The sequence below is a fragment of the Petaurus breviceps genome, unplaced genomic scaffold (assembly GCF_028583685.1).
Source record: "Petaurus breviceps papuanus isolate PSGF00001 unplaced genomic scaffold, PetGlider_PUasm1.0 90865, whole genome shotgun sequence".
NCBI lineage: Eukaryota > Metazoa > Chordata > Mammalia > Diprotodontia > Petauridae > Petaurus > Petaurus breviceps.
The window spans coordinates 15,786,074-15,805,748 of NW_027187367.1; the positions used below are offsets into that span (position 1 = coordinate 15,786,074).

The following is a 19,675-nucleotide window of genomic DNA, read 5'->3' on the forward strand; positions in this document are numbered from 1 at the left end:
CAATTGGGGTTAAGTGACTTGCCCAAGGTCACACAGCTAGTAAGTGTCAGGTGTCTGAGGCTGGATTTGAACTCAGGTCCTCCTGACTCCAGAGCCAGTGCTCTATTCACTGCACCACCTACCGTGTTTCCCGGATAATAAGACCTATCCTGAAAATAAGCCCTCCCCTTACTGTGTAAGATTCCTCTAAAATAAGCTCTCCCCCGAAAATAAGCCCTATTGAGATTGCTACTGTAGTGAAGGTGATCCCCTGTGCTACACGCTACATTACGGTACCCTCTGTATGCACCGGTTCCCCCCCCTCCCCCGTTCTTCCCCAGTGATTTGCTTATTGAATAAAGGTACATTTTTTTTGTTCACATTTACCTGTTTATTAAAATTGCTGTCAATGTTCATTAAAATAAGCCCTCCCCTGAAAATAAGCCCTCTGGTGTTTTTCTGTCCAAAAAAATAATAAGACAGTGTCTTATTATCTGGGAAACACGGTAGCTGCCCCTAGATAACAATTTCAAGGAAAAAAAAAATCAACTGAGCTAAAATAGTGTTAGCACCTTGAATCCTAAATATGTTTGGTTGATTTGGTATAATCTTGACATGGTTGAAAAAGAGCAGATTTAATTTTCTTTGACAATGCCAATGCCACTAACACTGGAAGCCTCCACAGGCCTGCTCCCATTGTAAGCTCCTTGGCATTCTTCCTGTACTCTGCAGGACTTAGAGACAGGATGTGTCGCCATCCCAGACCGGAGCTGAGTCACCATCCCACGCACAGCAATCTTACCTCCCTAAAACTGTCTCCATGAATAAAGGCACACATAAGAGCAATTCTGCCAGTGGGTCTGTAACTCCTCCCATAAGGTCATGGGGCCCTTCCTCTCAGTTCCTTAACAGGATTAAATGATTCTGGATCTACTAAAGGGAAAAGATGACTCTTTTGGGACAGCAAACACCACTTGACTTAATTTTTCCTTAGGAAAAATATACCCAGAAATGGAATAAATATCTTTGGAAATCAAACTTTTTGAGTGATTCCCTGGAATTCTGCATACATACATCCCCTTTCATGTACACAATGATAAATGTGTTGTCTTAATACATAGGGTATCTTTAAGAGATAGGCTGCAGGTTAAACAGTTTTACTTCCCCCCCCCCCACCCCAGAAGTGGAAGTGGGATGACACTAATTCACCTACATTGGTTTGCCCACACCTTTTTGTGACCCATAGCACAAGTCTATCACGTGGGTGGCCAACACTGGAATGACTGGCAACAGATGGAAACACATCATGGTCTCGGCTTCATTAGCACATTTCATTAACTGAAATCAATGGTTACTCTCTGCTTGTGTAGCATACCATTAAACTCAACATTAATACAACTCTCAAGTTATCACATTAAGAAAACTAATTGCATCATTTGTCTACATTCTGGAGGATCTGCCCTTTTGTGTCCTAGCAAAGTAGAGCATATTCCTGAATTCTGGAAAATGTGTCATTAAGCCACTGTACTCAGAACCCCTTCCTCCCAATGTAACTGGTCTTATATAATAATATATTTCATTAAATAACAAACTTAATTTGCAAATTAGAAGCAGCTTTTTCTGGTTTACAGATTATTGGGCTTCTCAAAGAACCAAATCTATTTTTTTCTTTTAATGTATTTTATTCCCACCCCCAGCAATTACACGTTAAAACAATTTTTAAAACATTAAAAAAGTATTGAATTTCAAATTCTATTCCTCCCTTCTTCCTTCCCCTTCCTCCTCCCTGAGGTGCAAGCAGTCAGATATAGGTTATACATGTGCAATTATGTCAAACATTTCCATATTAGTCATTTTGTACAAGAAGACCTGAATAAAAGAAAAAGAATGAAAGGAAGAAAGTGGAAAATAGCATGCTTCAGTCTCTACTCAAACAATATCAGTTCTTTCTCTGGAGGTGGATAGTATGCTTCATCATTAAACCTCAAAGAATCAGATCTTTATCTATTTTATTAATAACACCTCACATTGATATTGGCTATTATACTTTGCAATTTCACACATATCATCTTAGTTTTATACTCAACAACTCTGTGGAGAAGGATGTCAGATAGTATTCCCATCTCTTTTTTATTGCTTTGATGGAGGCTGTTTCCTCTTCTATAAGTTAGGATAGTTTTGGACCAGTTGGAGCCATCATAGAAGTTCCTAGTACACATGAAATCTCTGTATACCCACATAAGGCTCAGAGAGGATAATTTTCGCACTACGCCAATGTCAGCCTGCTGCACCACACCAACCCTTTAAAGGACTTTTTTCCTCCAGAAGGAGCCGCAACACAGCTTAAGAACCAGGACCCTGTCCAACAAAAGTTCAGCTTGCCTTTCCTTGACACCCATCCCACATACCCACATACACTCACACCCCTACAATGGCTTTTGATGGGCTGGATCTCTCCTAGGTTCTCAGGAATGGAATGCTTTGTCATATAGTATTTGTTTGACTACCTTGGAGCCTGGAGACTGGGATGTCAGATTTTAAGGAGTTTAGTTGCCATCATGTGGCTCATTCATATCTGGGGGTTTTGATGCCTGAAAGTCAGGAAAAAGAATGTGGATTTCATGCTTCCCAGAACAAAATTAATTCAATGTGTTCTTGGGGCTTCGTAGCAACGTTATAGCAAGACAACTATATTGCTTTGTAGAGCTTTTTTCCATCAGAAAATCTAAAGGACAGAATCACCTTGTTTATGTCTAGTTCTCCTTTTCCTTGTGGGATGGCAGGAACTTAGGGAGTAAAAAGTTGTTAAATCCATAGTGTACCCCTAACACTAGTCTGGAGCATTTGGATAACATGGGTAGCAGGTGATGGGGAGAATGTTTCCTTTTTGCAAGCCTGTCTATGAATGTGTCTCTGTTGTATTCATTCACTCTGCATGAAAGATAGCATTTTCCTTTTTGAAAAAGAAAAAGATATGAGTGCATACTTTTATCAGGGTTGCCTTTAGACTCAGTCTGTTCATAGTTTTCTAATGACATTTAGCCCAAGGGTGAAGAGTTTTGAGTCAGCAAGTTGTGTTCCTAACCAGTTAGGAATGTTTTCTTCTGGGTCTGATTCTACCACTGAGCTACTGAATGGCCCAGAGCAATGCCTACCTTCATGTACCAAAGCGCCTGAAAATCTGCCATGGGCAGCAGAATGGAGAAGCTCTGGGATACTGTAAAAATGCTTGCAAAGCACTTGAAAATATTTAATAAAAACAATTTTTGGACTGTAAGGTTAAAAATATGAGCAATGAAGATCCTGGTGGAAAATGAAAAAAAAAAGCAAACCCATCTCAAGCAAACACTATAATGGAGACGATTCAAAATCAGCTTTTTACCAAATACACCTTATGCAGAGTGAGGGTACTAGGACATAGGAAATACAATTGCTGAAGCATTTGCTGTCTGAAAACCAATGGTTGCTGAGAGGGGTAGGTAATATTCATGGTGCTGAAGAGTCTTTATAAAGCTCCCTTCCTCAGTAAGAGCAGTCAAAAAAAACTAAGGTCATGTTCATTTGGGGGCATATCATGGCTTGATTTTCACCTTAGAAAATAGATTAACAGAATTCTTACCAATTTTACTTCTTATTTCGTTTATACTTTCTCCTAAGGCCTTTGCTTCAGCAAATCTAGGGAAAAAAACGAAGCAAATATTTTATTATATTTTGCTCATTCTTAGTTAAGAGGTTCAAAACAACATGCATAATTTGTATTAATTAATTGCATTGAACAGTATAGCCCTACAATGTAATAAGTATATTTTGTTGTCTTGAAATACTATAATCTTATGATATGAGAACACTTAGAAGGAAATCCCTGGGCCAGCGTTATTAAATATAGTTTTCTCTCTAGGATTTTTAGTGGATTTAGGCTTGGAAAATCCATTTTCAAGAACTTGTGTAAAAACAAATCTTTTCTGTGACAGCCTTTTAGTTAGGTAGACTCTTAGTGGAACTCCAATCTGCAATGCCTATTGTTTGGTTTTCTTTGATTTTGTGACTAAGTGTCTAAATGCATTCAACTAAATGGTCTTCAGCTCAGTCTTCTAAAATATATACCTTGGCTTTTTATTCTATCATTTTGTAAGTTCCTTGGGTTATATACAGCATGAATGTAAAGTCCCTGATTATATCTCTTAGGGCTAGGGCCAATAATTATTCATGGGGCATCTTGTCCCAATTAATCAGTCATTAATCAATCAAAAAGCATAATCAATCAATCAAGAAATGGGTCTAATGTGCCATTCAGTATTTTAGGCACTGGGGATACAATCATAAAATTGAAACCTTTTCTGCTCTCCAGAAGCTTACACTCTAATGGGCCATGTGTCCAGATACATGTTAGACACTGTGATGTATTCAGAAAAAATAAACCATGCCATCCTTCCTTATCTTCAAGTGGGGAAGACTTATATACATGGTATAAATAAATGAACCCAACGAAAGTAAATAAATATGTGGTGCAGACCTTAAATGCTATAAGAGTTCTGAGGGTAAGATAAATTAAGGAAGTCTTCATGGGGGAAAGGGGACTTGATTTGAGCAGTGAAAAATGGATAGAGAGAAGACAGAGGAGAACATTCCAGAAAGGAGGACTGTGAATGAAAGGACACAACATGCATGTAAGTCCTGGAGTTTGTAAGTCCTATTCTACAATGAGAGAAATACCATGGGAAACATATTGTGCTTATGTGTCAAGCTGAGTCTAACTAGGTCTTTTTTTTTTTTTTTTTGCTTTTTGGAGGGGCAGTTGGGGTTAAGTGACTTGCCTAAGGTCACACAGCTAGTAAGTGCCAGGTATCTGAGGCTGGATTTAAACTCAGGTCCTCCTGACTCCAGGGCTGGTGCTCTATTCACCATGCCACCCCGCTGCCCCAAACAACTAGGTCTTTTCTTGAGGAGCAGATGCTTTCCTGAAGTTTGGAACATGTCGTCTGGAAGGCCCACACCATCTTTAATATGTTGCTCTAATAATGAAACCAGTGGCCCTTCCAAGGGCAAAGGACTTGATGCTCTCTGGGAAGAGAGAGGCACAAAAGGTGAGCAACTCCTGGTTCTACAGTAATAGCTGATCCCCTCCCTCACCATCACACCGCAGGGGCCTCTGGAGTAATGCAGCAAGCCCAGAGGCAAACAAGACAACATCTACCAGGACACTGCCCAGGGGAAGCCCTTATCTCACCTCTCATTCTGACCATTTTGGCAGTGGGCAGGATGGGAGCTTCCTGGTTCCTGAGTCTGGAGAGTGCCCAACAGGGCAGAAGAGGAATATGCTTAGTAGTTAACTCACTTCAAAGGGTTCTCTAGTGCCAGGTCTGGTGGAAGTTGCTAGAGGAAGCCACAAAGTCTATTTTGGGCTCTCTTCTGCAGTGCTAGCACAAAGCTAAAAAAGAGCGTGCCCACTGGAGAGGTGTGGTCTGAGCCCATTTTCCCTTGTTCTGGGACGCTGTTGTCCCTCCAGGCCACTCCACCCACATGCTTCCGAATGCCCGTGGCCAGAGAAGAATCTAGGGCAAAGTGAAGCCCACAACAAGAAAGGTCTCCTTTCTCCCAAGGGTGGGAGAGAAGGGGAAGGAGAGAAAAGGACATAATGCAGAGGAAGAAGTGTGTGAAAAGGTGACTGGAAGGCCTCTGCTGATTGCCCCACTGCCTCCCTCACCTTTTTTTTTTTTTTTAACTCTTGGCCCTCAGGAAAAAGACTTTTGAAAAGGAAGAAAAGCTAAGAGAACCAAACATTGTTTTAGGTGACAGGTCAGAAGACTTTGCTTCCAGATCCAGTTCTGTTATTTACTTGCTATAGGTCCTTCCTTTCTCTACCCTCAGTTTCTTTTCTTATAAAGTAAGATGTATGTGATACATGAACTAAGCTTCTGTGGTTCACAGTCAACATTAAAGGGCATTCTCTATGACAGAAAGTGAAGTGTGTGAGTAACATGACTCCCAATACTCTTCAAGGCAGTCCATGAGTTAAGGTGTTGTTCAGTCATTTTTCAGCCGTGTCTGACTCTTTGTGACTCCATTGAAATGGTCTGCCATTTCTTTGTTGGGCTCATTTTACAGATGAGGAAACTGAGGCAAACAGGGTTAAGTGACTTGTTCAGCGTCACACAGCTAGTAAGTGGCTGAGGCAGGATTTGAACTCACAAAGATGAGTCTTTCTCACTCCAGGCCCAGCACTGTATCCATTATACCACCTAGCTGCCCTGGAAAATGCTACTAAAAATCAATTGCTACTGATTTTTGTTATTGTTTTTGAGTTCAGTTGTGTCTGACTCTTCATGGCCCCATTTTGGGCTTTTCTTGTCAAAGACACTGGAGTGGTTTTCTGTTTCCTTCTCCAGCTCATTTTACAGATGAGGAAAGTGAGGCAAACAGGGGTAAGTGGCTTGCCCAGGGTCACACAGCTAGGAAGTATCTGAGTTCACATTTGAACTCATGAAGATAAATCTTCCTGATCCCAAAACTAATGCTCTATCCACTGTCCCACCTAGCTACTCTTAGTTAAATAGAGCACTGCTTTCCTATCTACCACAGGAGACTGTATATCAATCTCTATCATCCATAGCTTTCCTTCAAAGTACATATTAGATTTAAAAGAGTAGTTCCAACATTGTTCCACTTGTCTGTGTGTCCTTCTGAACTTCTTTCTGCTCTCTTCTGTGTATTTTTTAAATGTTTCATTGTTTACTACCTTTATTTTTATTGTTTTGATATCACTATCACTGATCACTATTTTCTCTCTCATCTCTCAAATGAAAGACTTCACTTGCAACAATAAAGTTAAACCAAATAATTCAATACATTGGTCACCTCTGAAAATGCAGGTCTCATTCTACAGCCTCTCTGATCAGTTACCTCACTGCAAAGAGTTGGGAAGCATGATTCTTCATCAGTCTTTTGAATGTGATTGGTCATTGGATTAATCACAATCTTTCTGACTTGTTTTCCTTTACATTGTTGTACTCATCAAATAATTTGTTTTGCTGCTGTCCACTTCACCCCGAATCAGTTCATACAAGTTTTTCCAGGTTTCTCTGAAACCAAAGCTTTCAGCATTTCTTAACACACAACAGTATACCAGTACATTCATATGCCATAATTTGTTCAGCTTTTCCCCAATTGATGGGAGGCCCCTAAATTTCTAGTTCTTTTCCATAACAAAAAGTGCTATTATAAATATTTTGTACATATGGGTCCTTTCCCTCTATTTTTGTCCTATTTGCCCAATGGTGATATCACTGAGTCAACAGGCAACAGTTTAGTTACTTTATGGGCATAGTTCCAAATTGTTTCTCAGAATGACTAGATCAGAATGACATAGCTCAGCCAATAGTGCTTGTCCTTCCACACAACTTCTCCAACAGTTGTCATTTTCCTTTTTAGTCATCTTTGACAGTTTTCTCTTATTATTATTCATAATTTGGAATATTTTCATATGTTGTTGATAGCTTACTTTTCTTCTTCTGAGAACTGCCTGTTCATATCCTTTGGCCATTTACCTATTTGGTAATGGCTTTTATTTTCATATATTAGTATCAATTCCCTAGACGGCTTGGTAACTAGTCCTTTCTCAGAGATATTTTCTGCAATAGTATTTTCCTCCAGTTCAGTTTTTCCTTTCTAATTATAATTTCATTGTATTTGTATGGGTAAAAAACTCTTCAATTTTACACAATCAAAATTGACCATTTTATCTACTGTGGTTCTTTTTATCCTTTGTTTGGTCAAGAACACTTATTGTTATGAAAAGTATATTCTTCCCTTATCCTCCAATTTGTTTATGATATAACCTTTTAATATTTAGGTATCAATTTGGATCTCATTGTGGTATATATGATGGGCAATGTTGGTCTTAATCTAATTTCTCCCAGTTTACTTCCCAGCTTTCCTAGCAATTCTTGTCAAATAGTGTGATTCTTAACCCAGTAGTTAAAGTCCTTCAGTTTACTGAACCCTATGCCAATGTTTAATTGCTTCTGTTCTTAATTGCTTGCTCCATGATCACCTTTTTTGTTTTCTTGACCAGTACCAAATAATTCTGATGCTTATTATTTTTTAGTGTTGTTTGAGAACTTGTACTAGTAATGCCTCTGCTTTCCCATTAAAAAAAGATATTTTCCTTGTAATTCTTGAACATTTTTTTCTAGACAAATTTTATCATTTTTTCTAGTTTTACAAAGTAACTTTTTATTAGTATGATTGGTATGGCACTGAATCTGTCAATTGCTTGAGGTGGTATTATAATTTTTATTATATTATCAGGGTCCAACTATGGACTCTTCAGCTATAATTCTTTAATTATTTGCCAGTCTTCATATAATGTTTTGTAGTTCCACTCATATTATTCCTGTGTGTGTCTTGGTAAACAGAGTCAAAGATAATTTTATATATTCTGTAGTTATTTTGAAAGGAATTTCTTTTTCTATCCATTCTTATTGGGATTTGTGGATATTATACAGAAAGATCAATGCTTTTTTGGGGAAAGTTACTTTAGATTCTAATACTATACTGAAACTATTATTTGTATTAATTTTTAGGTGAATCTTTAGGGTTCTCTAAGTAAACTATCGTATCATCTGCAAAATGTAGCTGTTTTGGTTTTTTTTGCTTATGTTTTTCCAATAATTTATTTTCTTGCCTGATTTTTATATAGGTAGCACTTCTAGAACTATACCAAGCAACACTGGTGGCAGTGAACACCCTTATTTATCTTTAATTTTATTAGAAAAGTCCATAGTTTATCTCTCTTTCAGATAATGCTAACTATTTGTTTTTAATAGATAATATTTATGACAGAGGCAGCATAGCATAGCACAGTGGGATAGAAAGTGCCTTACAGATCTGGATTTAAGTACTGACTCTCCCATATACCGGATCTAGATTCTAGGCAAGTCACTTAATTTCTCAGTGTTCTAACCAACTTTCTAAGAGTATAAATCGCAGAGAAGGTGTCAACTTGAACTGGTAGAGGAAATTTTCTCACCTGGGAGATTACAATTAATGAGTTTACAATTCCAGTCCTTATCCTTATCTGTTATTTACCATGCTGAAAAATAGTCTATTTGTTTCTATGCTTTTTTTTCTTTTTGGAGGGCAATTGGGGTTAAGTGACTTGCCCAAGGTCACATGCCTAGTTTTTATGTTAAGTGTCTGAGGACTGATTTGAACTCAGGTCCTCCTGACTCCAGGGCCGGTGCTCTCTTCACTGCACCACCTAGCCACCCCTTGTTTCTATGCTTTTAACAAAAAAGGATATCAAAAGCTTTTCTCTTTCTCTTTATTTTTTATTATATTATATTATTATGATAATATTATTTTATATTAAATTGATATCATATATAGAATCATGATTTTTGTTGTTTTTGTTATCATTATATTATTTTTATGGCTTCCCTGTTATTAATTAACCCTTTCTCCAACCCCACCCAGGTCATTCCTAGAATAAATACAATATAATCTGATCATGTAACATTTAGAAACATCTTGATATATTTAATATTTTTGCATCAGTCGTCATTAGGAGGTTTTGATCTGCTTTTCTCTGCTTCATCTCTCCCTAGTTTAAGTATTAGAACCATGCTTATTCATAGAATGAATTTAGATCCCTTCTGATTTTTATAAAAATAATTTTATAAAATTAGAAATGCTTGTTCTTTACATATTTGATAGAAGCCACTTAGAAACATTTCTGGTGAAGGGTTTTTCTTTGGGGACTCTGTCATGGCTTGTTCATGGCTTTTTTTTTCTGAGAGTCATTAGATTCTCTCTTTCTTGTTTTCTTAATCTGTGTATTTCATATTTTTTTAAAGCATTTATCTGTTTCATTCAAATTATCAGTTTTGTTGTTGTAGAATTGGACAAAATAATATTTAAGAACTTCTTTTATTTTCTCTTCATGAGTTGTGGATTCTATATTTTATTTTTTATATTAGCAGATTAGTTTTCCTCCTCTTTAAAGAAATCAGGTTCTATTTTACTATTTTAAAAAAAATCAGCCTCTAACTTCATTTTCCTTTACTAGTTTAGCAGATTCTAATTTACTAGTTTTTTTTAACCAGCCCTAGTTTTATGAATTCTTTTTTTTTAATTCAATTTATCTCATATCTGTTTTGGTTGTCAGTGTTTTTTAGTTTAATTGGAGTTTTTTGATTTCTTGCTTTTCTAGGTTGTTTTTTTTTTAGTTATATGCCCAATTCACTGATCTGTTCTTTCTCTCCTTTACTGATTAAAGTGTTTGGAGGTATACTTTTTTTCCCTAAGGACTACTTTAGCTTTATTCCAGAAGTTTTGGTATATTTTCTCATTGCTGTCATTTTTGGGGGGTCAAAATTATCTATTTTTTCTATGATTTGTTCTTTGACCCAAATGTTTTTTAGGGTTAAATTATCTAGTGTCCATTTAAGCTTTAATCTTTCCTTCAAATGACCCTTATTGATTATAGTTTGGGTTTCATTGTGTTCAATAGAGGAAATGTTTAATATACCTGTATCTGTTTGGTTTTGTGTCCTAGCACATAGACAATTTTTGTAAAAGTTACATACCTCAATTGGAAATATGTATATTCTTCTCTCTTCCCATTCAGAGGATTATAGGTCTAGAACTGAAAGGGACCTCTGAAACTAGTTAATACCATCACCTCATTTTACAGGTCAGAAAATAGATCCAGGGAGGTTAAGCAATTTGCCTAATGTCACACAGACAGTACACATCAGAGGCAGGATTTAAACCCAGGTCATCTAAACACAAAGCCAGTGCTTTTTCAGTAATCTCCAGAGAACTATCCTATCTACTTTTTCTAAAATTCTACTCAGGTCCTTAATTTCTTTATCTTTGCATTAGATTTGCTTAGATCTGAATGGGGCACATATCAGTCTTCAACTGTTATGATTTTGCAATCTATTTTCTCCATAATTTGACTGAATTTTACCTTAGGTATTTGGATGTTATGACATTCAGTACATGTATATTAAATATTGATATTATTTCATTATTCATGATACATTGATGAGCATAATGTAGTTTCTCTGCTTAACACTTTAATCCTGTTTGTTTTTACTATAGCCTTTTTCAAAATCATAATCGCCACCCTTTTTTATTTATTTGAGGTAGAATAAATTCTGTTCTAGTTGCTCATTTGAACTATGCACAAATCTTTATGCTTTCCCCCCCTACAAACAATATATTGTTGGATTTTGCTTTCTAATCCATCCTGCTAGACTCTTTTGTTTTATGTGTGGGTTCATCCTATTCACTTTCATGGTTATGATTATTAATTGTGAATTTCCTTCCATAATATCTTATTTTTTCCCCGTCCTCCTCTTTGAAAATTAAAAGGGAGTGGAGAAAGAGAAGGAATCTGATCAACACTATTGGTCTATGATTAGTTGGTTCCTATTCTTCTTCTTGCCCTCTCTGATCCCAGGTGTCAATTTCTAGTTTTTGCATTTTTTTTTTACTTTTTAATCTCTGCTTTATGATCTACCTTCTGAAGGTAAAGTTTTGCTGTAACTATTATCTCCCTGACTTGAACACTCTCCCCTTTATCAGTCCTACTCATTTTTTGTTGTGTTTCATGCATTTCTATACAAAATTATTTTGTGTGAGTGTGTGTCCAGATAAAAGTGCATTTCATAAGAATCTTAAGTCCTTGAACATCTTTCTCCATTACTATACAATCTTTTAGTATATACCAATCATACAAAATTGTGAGTACCTCCCCTTTTCTCTTCATTTCTTCTTTAGTGTACTTATTTTTTCCCTTGCATTTCTTTCCCCTCTTAAAACCAATAAAATAGAATGAAACCACACTCAGTCTCTGGGTTTGTCTTACTTAGCTCCTTCTATGACCCCTGAGAACAGGATGGTTCTGAAATGATATCTGTTACTTCCCCACCTATTAAAATGTAAGCACCATATCATCATTTAGGCCTTGAAATTTCCCAAATGTACTTATTTTATAGGTTTCTCTTGATTCCTGTGTTAACATGTCAAGGTTTCCACTCAACTCTGGTCTTTTCACAATAAAGGCTAGAAAGTTCTCGATTATGTTGTTTATTTTCCATCTATAGAATTATATTTAGTTTTCAGGTCATATTCTTTATTGTAAGTATCTATCTTTTAGTCTTATGTAATGTCACATTCCCTGATTATTTCTCCTTTGTAATAACTGCAGCATAGTCTTTTGTGATCCTCTCTGTGATTCCTTGGTACCTGAACTCTTTCTAGCTGCTTGAAATATTATTTTCTTTGACTTGGAACCTCTGAATTTTAGCTATGACATTCCTGGGTGTTTTCTTTCACTTTGGGGTTGCTTTCATGAGATTACTAATACATTCTTTCTATCTTTACTTCTTGTACTTGTTCTAAAAGATTTGGGAAATTTTCTTTTGCTTTCTTGAAATATGGTATCCAGTTTTATTTGGTCATGTGTTTCAAGAAGTTAAATGATTATTAAGTTATATCTCCTCAAACTATTTTCTAGATTGGCTGTTTTTGATAGAAGATAGCTTACATTTTCTTCTACTATTAAGATCTTTTAACTTCGTTCTAGTATTTTTGTTGTCTCATGTAGTCACTGAGTTCTGATTGTTTCATTCTATTCTTTCATGGTGTCTGCTACTTGGCTAAAGTTTCAAGCCTCCTATCCTAAGTTATTTATTCGCTTTGCATTTTTTTCCCCTCATGAGCTTGAATTTCCTTTTAATTTTACTCTTTATTTCTTGCTTCATTTCTTCCAATTATTGCTGTGGCCATTTTTTTTCCCTCTGAGCATCTGTCCCTACTTGCTGTGAAGTTATTCACTTCTACTGGGCTTACTTCTTGGGTTTCTCTCTCTCTCTTTTTTTTTTCAGGGCAGGGGGGAGGGGGTGGAAAGGCAGGGCATTTACTTAACTGGAGGCTGTAAGCCTTAAAGTATTCTACAAACGTTAGCTATTAATTCAATAAACATTTATTAAGCTCCTAATTAGTGTACCAGGTATGGTGCTACACACTGGGGATACAAAAAGGGGTAAGAGATAGTCCCTGCCCTCAAGGAGCCTACAATCTAAGTGGGGGAGACAATGTGCAATACATACATACATACATACACACACACATGCATACATGTACAAAGCAAGCTATATACAGGATAAATAAGAAATAATTAACAGAGGGAAGTCATTGGAATTAAGAAGGGTTGAAAGCAGGATTTTAGTTGGGTCGAAAGAAGCCAGAGAAGGCAACAGTCAGAGTAGAAGAGGGAGAGCATTCCAGGCATGGAGGACAGCCAGAGAGAATGCCCAGAGTGAAGAGATACAATGTCTTGTTTGTGGAGCAGATAGGAGGCCAGTGTCAATAGATCAAAGAGTGAATTTTTGCTATTATTGTTATAAAGAGGCATTGTTAGTTAATGGGTAGATGGGTAGCCTTATTCAGGAAGACTGAATTTTAAGATCTACTACTAGTACAGATTTGCTGTGTGACCATGGACAAGGCACTGAATCTTTCAGTGGTATAGACAGCTCTCTAAAACTATAGTTTAGTGAGGCATTTCTGATCTGCATAGAATGGAAGAACTTCCCATCTTGCTCACAATAATGAAATTACAGGTCCATATATCTCCCACCAATGTTATAATTATTCTAGAGACTTTCCCCAGCAGAATGGGTGGATGAGAACAAATTGTTTCAATAGCCACCAAGGCTGCACTTAGAACTTTGTCAGACATCAAATACACCAATGTTATCCACTATATTCCAGGCCATCACCAATCATCTTGACTTTTGTCCTGGCATTGGATTTCAATGATTCTGGAATTGAGAGTGAGGGTGCAACTCTCGTGCGACTCTTCTTCACTTAAATCCAATTCATGAGCAAGCCAAGACATCACCTATCACATCATGATGCCATTGGTCCTCTTCAAAATGAAGGATGAATAACAATTATTCTGACTATGCTCTCTTAGATATCTCCTTATCAGAGATCTAGAGTGACAGTCAATGCTTTTCATTCCCCATCTTCCCTCTATATGCAATATTGGCTATAAAGACTGATGATGATAAATTAGTTGCACCATATCAGTCTTCATGATAGTCTTGTAGGTAAGAATGAGAAACAACTCATCAAGCCTCACTTAGCTTATCAAAACCACACGTCCTGACCTCTGCTTTAGCCTTTTGCTGCTTTCCAGATCACTTTCTGAGACCTGCCACTACAATGCTTCCTGAATCAAACCTACTTTTGTCCTGACTCTGTATCCTACCTGTATTTAAACTTCTCAAGTCAGATTTAATGGCATAAAGTCTGAAAAAGGAGAGGTAACTTTTATTCAAATCCTCTTCAACTTTCTTACTGATTGATCAAAGCTTATATAGCTTAGTGTCTATCATGGTAAATTAGCATAAGAAAATTTGAACAGCTATATTAAACACATCTATAGTCATCATGTTTAAATTTTTAGTTTCCTACTGTCACTATAAAATACTCCTGATTAGAAAGAGCAAAATGAAATTGTAGATGAAGCATAAGGAAGCATTGAGTGGTAGAAGGTTGATAAGAAGAATATGATTAACTTGATGAAGGTATAGGGAAGGCATTTCCCTGTGGAGGCTATGGATATGTCAATTAAAACTTTTGTTAAAAGGATTAAGGACATAAGTGCCTAGGGGCTTGCCAACCTCTTCCCATCTCATTGAGGATGGATGATTGCCTCTTATTGTGGACTGAAGTTGTGCCTTTTTCCTGGAGAGATTTAGGGAGAAAGAATAGTTAGGTGCTCTGGACAGAGAGGTCAAAGAGAGAGAACTATGCAAAGGTAAGAGTAGAAGTGAACACTGGGGCATGAATACTTCTGACCTTCCTGGGGGAGCCATTAATGGTAGCTAGAGGGAAGCAAGAACTAAGATGGAGGCATGTTGCAATTGCATGTGTTCTTGTCTATGCGCCCTGAGAGGTAGCTAAAACAGTAGCCACTCAACTACATGGCTCCAGGAGAACATGGAACCACATGACCTAGTCTTTTGGATATAGAAGGGGGCTCCTGAATCCCAGTGTTCTAGAGCAAAAAGGGAGGAGGGGATAGATGTGCCTTAAATGTGCCTTAAAATCTCTATTCTCTTGGAAAGAAGATTTTGGCACTCATATTTCTGGAAAGACAAAGGAATCCCTGGATAGAAGCATCCTCTTAAAGCATCTGAGCATGTGGCTTCAGAGGTGGAGGAAAACCAAGGAGACAAGGCCATGATATGATGAAAAATCTGGATGTTGCTTACTTTACTACCATGAATTATTTAGACAATACAACTCTCTTGGGAAATGAGGTTGCCTCTCTAGAAACCCCAAGTTCATTCTCCTTTGAAGGGGAGTTCAAACCTTGAGGGTTTGTACTGTAAAGGTAGAAGTCTATGCAGTTAGTGAAGGTCAGTCAACAAAGAGTCAGCCACACTCCAAACAAATGAACAACAAAAATAGCTAGAAAACTTTTTTTAAATGCTACACAAACAAAAATCCTATTCCCCAGCCTCAGTCTATACTCCTAATGACCAGCCATAGATGTGTTAGAGAGAATGGATGAGAAAATACAGATAGAAGTAGTCTATTCTCACTACTAGAGAAACAACTAAAAACTCATTTACCATTCATGATGATGGTGGTTAGAAATCATCTTTACATACATACCTATTGCATTTCACTTATATAAATTTCTCTCTGGTGTGCACAGATATTTATTTAGAAATGAAAGCATTTCCTCTGACTCTCCTGGCTTAAGTATTTATAACTATGTAATATTTAATAACTGAATAATTCACAGTAGCATAAATAAAAGGGAGCTCTATTCCCATGAAGAAAAAGATGCAATGTACCATCATACTAGGTTCACTGTTTCCAGAACACAAACATTTTCATGGACAGTAAACTCACAAGAGCCCAAAAATGTGACAGGGGAGCCCCACAACTGAATGTGATTTTAGTCAGTCTCATTACATACTGGCCAAAATAAGGGAGGTAACAGTTCCATTGTACTCTGCCTGTGTTAAGTCATATCCAAAGGATTCTGTTTAGGTATAGTGACAATGTCTTAGGATGGACATTTGACAAGTTGGAGTATGTGCACTTGGGGAAAGGTAAAGGGAAATGGGAATGCCCTGTACTATGTGAAAAGCAGACAGAAAAGCAGAACTATATGTTAACACAACCTGTGACCTCAATTACCTTACAATTTTATTGAGGGAGATAAAAATTGGACACATGGAATTACTAGAGAACAATTTGAGATAATATTAATTATGCTCAGTTGAAACAGCACATTATTCCTTCTTCTAGTTGGTCTGTACAGACCAGGCAAAATACAATTGTATGTTTCCTTCTACCAGGAATGTGCAGGCCTGAAAGGAGAAAATGATACACAAAGGTAGTCTTACCTCTGTCTTAAGATCTGTTTATTGTCTTCAATTGTAACACTATCAGCATGATCCTGCTTGAAGATTTCAAAAGCCTCCTGCCGTCCCAGCGACATCTCTTCTTTCTTCCCTGCTTGGGGAAACATTAAGATCTTGTTAGCCCCAGGAAGAGGATCATCCTTTGCTAGCAATTCAGGACAAACCCTTAAGTAGCCAGTGGTTCTGAGACACCTGTAGTCGTAAGGCTCCATACCAAACTTGGGGTTCCTGGACCCATTTAGCCAAACACAGGCCTAGGTGAAAAAGTTACTTTTCACAGACATAGAATGTATAGCTAGGATGGCTTCTTGAGAATGAGGGCTGTTCAGTTTTGGTGGTTGTATCCCTAGCATTTAGTCCAGTAGCTGGCACCATAAATGCTTCTTGATTGATCTTCTGTGCCAATTAGATTTTTATTTGTTCTTGAGTTTACCAGGTTTGAGGAAGAATATCTGGTTGGAGGAAACAATATGCAGTATGATCATAATAAAAACCAAAAATTTAAACATTAGATTAGCAGGAAATATCTAAAAAAAAGTTCTAATTTCAATTTAGTACCACATCTTGCTTCATCCCTCCCCTTCATTTTCCTTTCATGCCCCAGTCATGGTTTCTTATTACTTCCTCTGAACATTTACAGGTAAATGGTAGGAAAATAAATGGTCATTAAAATAGAAATTTGAGTGGGAGACTAAATAACTAAAATTTCTTAAATATCTGTTACGAGCTGGGCACTGTGTTAAGTGCTTGGGATACAAATAAAAAAAAAAAGAAAACCAGTCCCTGTCATTATAATAAAACCCCTCACAGTATAATGGGAGAAGACAATACATAAAATGAAGCTGAAAAGGGGGTTTGGGAGGGGAAGAGAAGGATACCCTATGCACATTCATGATAGAGTCTGGTCCAAAGGAGCTGGGTGGGAAATGAAGAGATGGCTGGTCTGGGAACATCCTTTAAATGAAGGCTTTGGGAGGCATCCTTTGCTCCATCCTTCAGTCCTCTAGTCAGAGAGAAACTGAAGATATTGAAGAAATTGATGAGTTGTTGAGTAGCAACGTTGGTGCAATCTCGAAGGATAATGAGCGTCCTAATGATGAGGCTTCTCTGGGCATCCAGTCCAAAGGAATGTAGCTGGGTTGTGAGAGAAATATTATTTCTCTCATCTGTAGTAACTAGTTATTGAATTAGGACCAATGTTTTTCTTCTTTAGTACTTACACATCTAGAAATCAACCAGTGTAGGAAATCTTGGGTAAAGACTTACCCAGGCTATGATCTAGTCAAAAACAGTAAAGAAATTCTAAGTTGAAGTGAGTGGGTAGACTGCTGTTCATTGTACTTACTCAGAGATGTCTGGGGAAATGTAGATTCTCTTTTTTTCAGATGGGTGATATTGAAATTAATAAATCTCTTTAACTAAGATTTGGGTGCTCAGTACCACATACTCTAAGACTTTCATTTGAATAAACTCACTCCTAATTATAATATTAATTCTCTCATTAATTGTTAACTTATCAGAGTTGATTGCCACCCTCAGGAACACCCACTCTTCCAAGGGTTGGGAAACTGGGAGGCCTCTGCCATGAGTCGTCTTTGGCCAAAGAGAGATGGCCAAATGACCATTCCTTTTATTCATAATATGCTAGCATTATTAATACAATGATTAATTACTCAGAAACTCTCTCAAATTTCTTAAATGTCATTTCTTAAAAGTGGGAATGAGACTGAATTTAGCCCTTTCCTGAGGAATAAGGCATACAAGAGCCCCAGGTCTCTAACTGTAGTATTTAGAAGCAAAAACTTCAGGAAATATAGAGTTAAGGGAATTCTGACAGTTGTGTGAAATATTTAAATTTGCGTGTCCTCATCAATTTATACTTGGACTATCGAAATAGCCATCTGGTTAGTCTCTTTTCCCACTCCAGTCCATCCTTTAGTCAGCTGCCAAAGGGACCTTCCCAAAGGCCAGTTCTGACCAAGTCACTACTCAATAAATTCCAGTAATTATCATCTCCAAGATCAAACATAAAGTTTGGTATTCATAGCCCTCCATAACCATATTGCCCTCCCCTTTTCCAGTGTTGTGATTCAGGAACACAAGTCTCCTTGCTATTCCTCACAGAAGACGTTCCACCACTGACCATTTTCACCAGCTGTCCCCAATGTCTGGAATTATCTCTGTCCTCATCTCCCTGGTTTCCTTCAAGTACAGGCTATAATTCCACCTTCTGTAAGATGTTCCTGTAGCATCGTCTTTAGCAATATCTATATTCTCTCCCATGGAGAAAGCCAGCCCCAGTGTTTGACAGGTTAAAAGACTATGGCTAGAATTGTATTCAGCAGTAGATCTTGTCCTGAGACTACCTGTGGGAGGAGGAATCAAGGGTCAACTCTAATTGGTGACATTCTGGGACTCCATCAAGCAGCTTTCCAACAGAACAAAATTTATTTTGCCCCTCCCCTGGAAAAAAAAGACATTCCCTCACATCATGTCTGCCTCTGGGTAAGACCGATGAAAGCATCCAGCTGACAACAATTTAATGATTATCATTGATAAAAATAGCACCATGAAGAATGTCTGAATGGTGAAACACACAAAGACACTCCACCCTCTTTCAATGAGAAGCAAACAGACAATGATTGGTATAGTCTTCACATCTGTACCACATACTCAAGGAGAGGGTGAACATGAAGAAGGATTTTTATAAGAACAGGAAGAATGGGCCATGGCAGAGAAACACTGTATAGCTGGACTTTTAGGGGGTACTTAATTCACTGACAACTTTAGGCCTGTCTCTACATAGCTCATCAAATTGACTCTACTATGCATCACCATTCCCCTCTCCGAAGAATTAGGAGACTAATTCCTTTTTTCAAGTGTGTATCTTGCCCAACAACGTACATTTTATTGCCTAAAGTAGTAGATGGAGGGAATAGCTCCCTTCACAATAGGAAGTAAAAGGAAAAGCTTATGCTATGAGGGTTGGAACCTAGGTGAGGGGCCACCAAATAGCTTCCCATAATCACAGAGGAGATGACAACATGGAGAAGGCTGGTCAGATGTTTCTTTAATGGAATCTCCTGCATTATGGGATTGGTGTCCTTTATTAATTAGTTGAATTTAGGTGTGGGTCTTGAAGTGTCTCATGTGGACACAGCCTTGGAAAGGCATTTTTTTTCTTTTTGGAGGGGGAAGGCAGGGCTTAAGTGATTTGCCCAAAGTCACACAGC

General features: G+C 37.5%; 1 pseudogene; it reads right to left on the minus strand.

Annotated features, from left to right (window-relative positions):
- LOC138150234 (histone-lysine N-methyltransferase 2B-like) overlaps positions 1-16,624 on the minus strand; it is a 99,262-nt pseudogene extending 82,638 nt beyond the window's left edge.
- Positions 16,625-19,675: the final 3,051 nt, after the last annotated feature.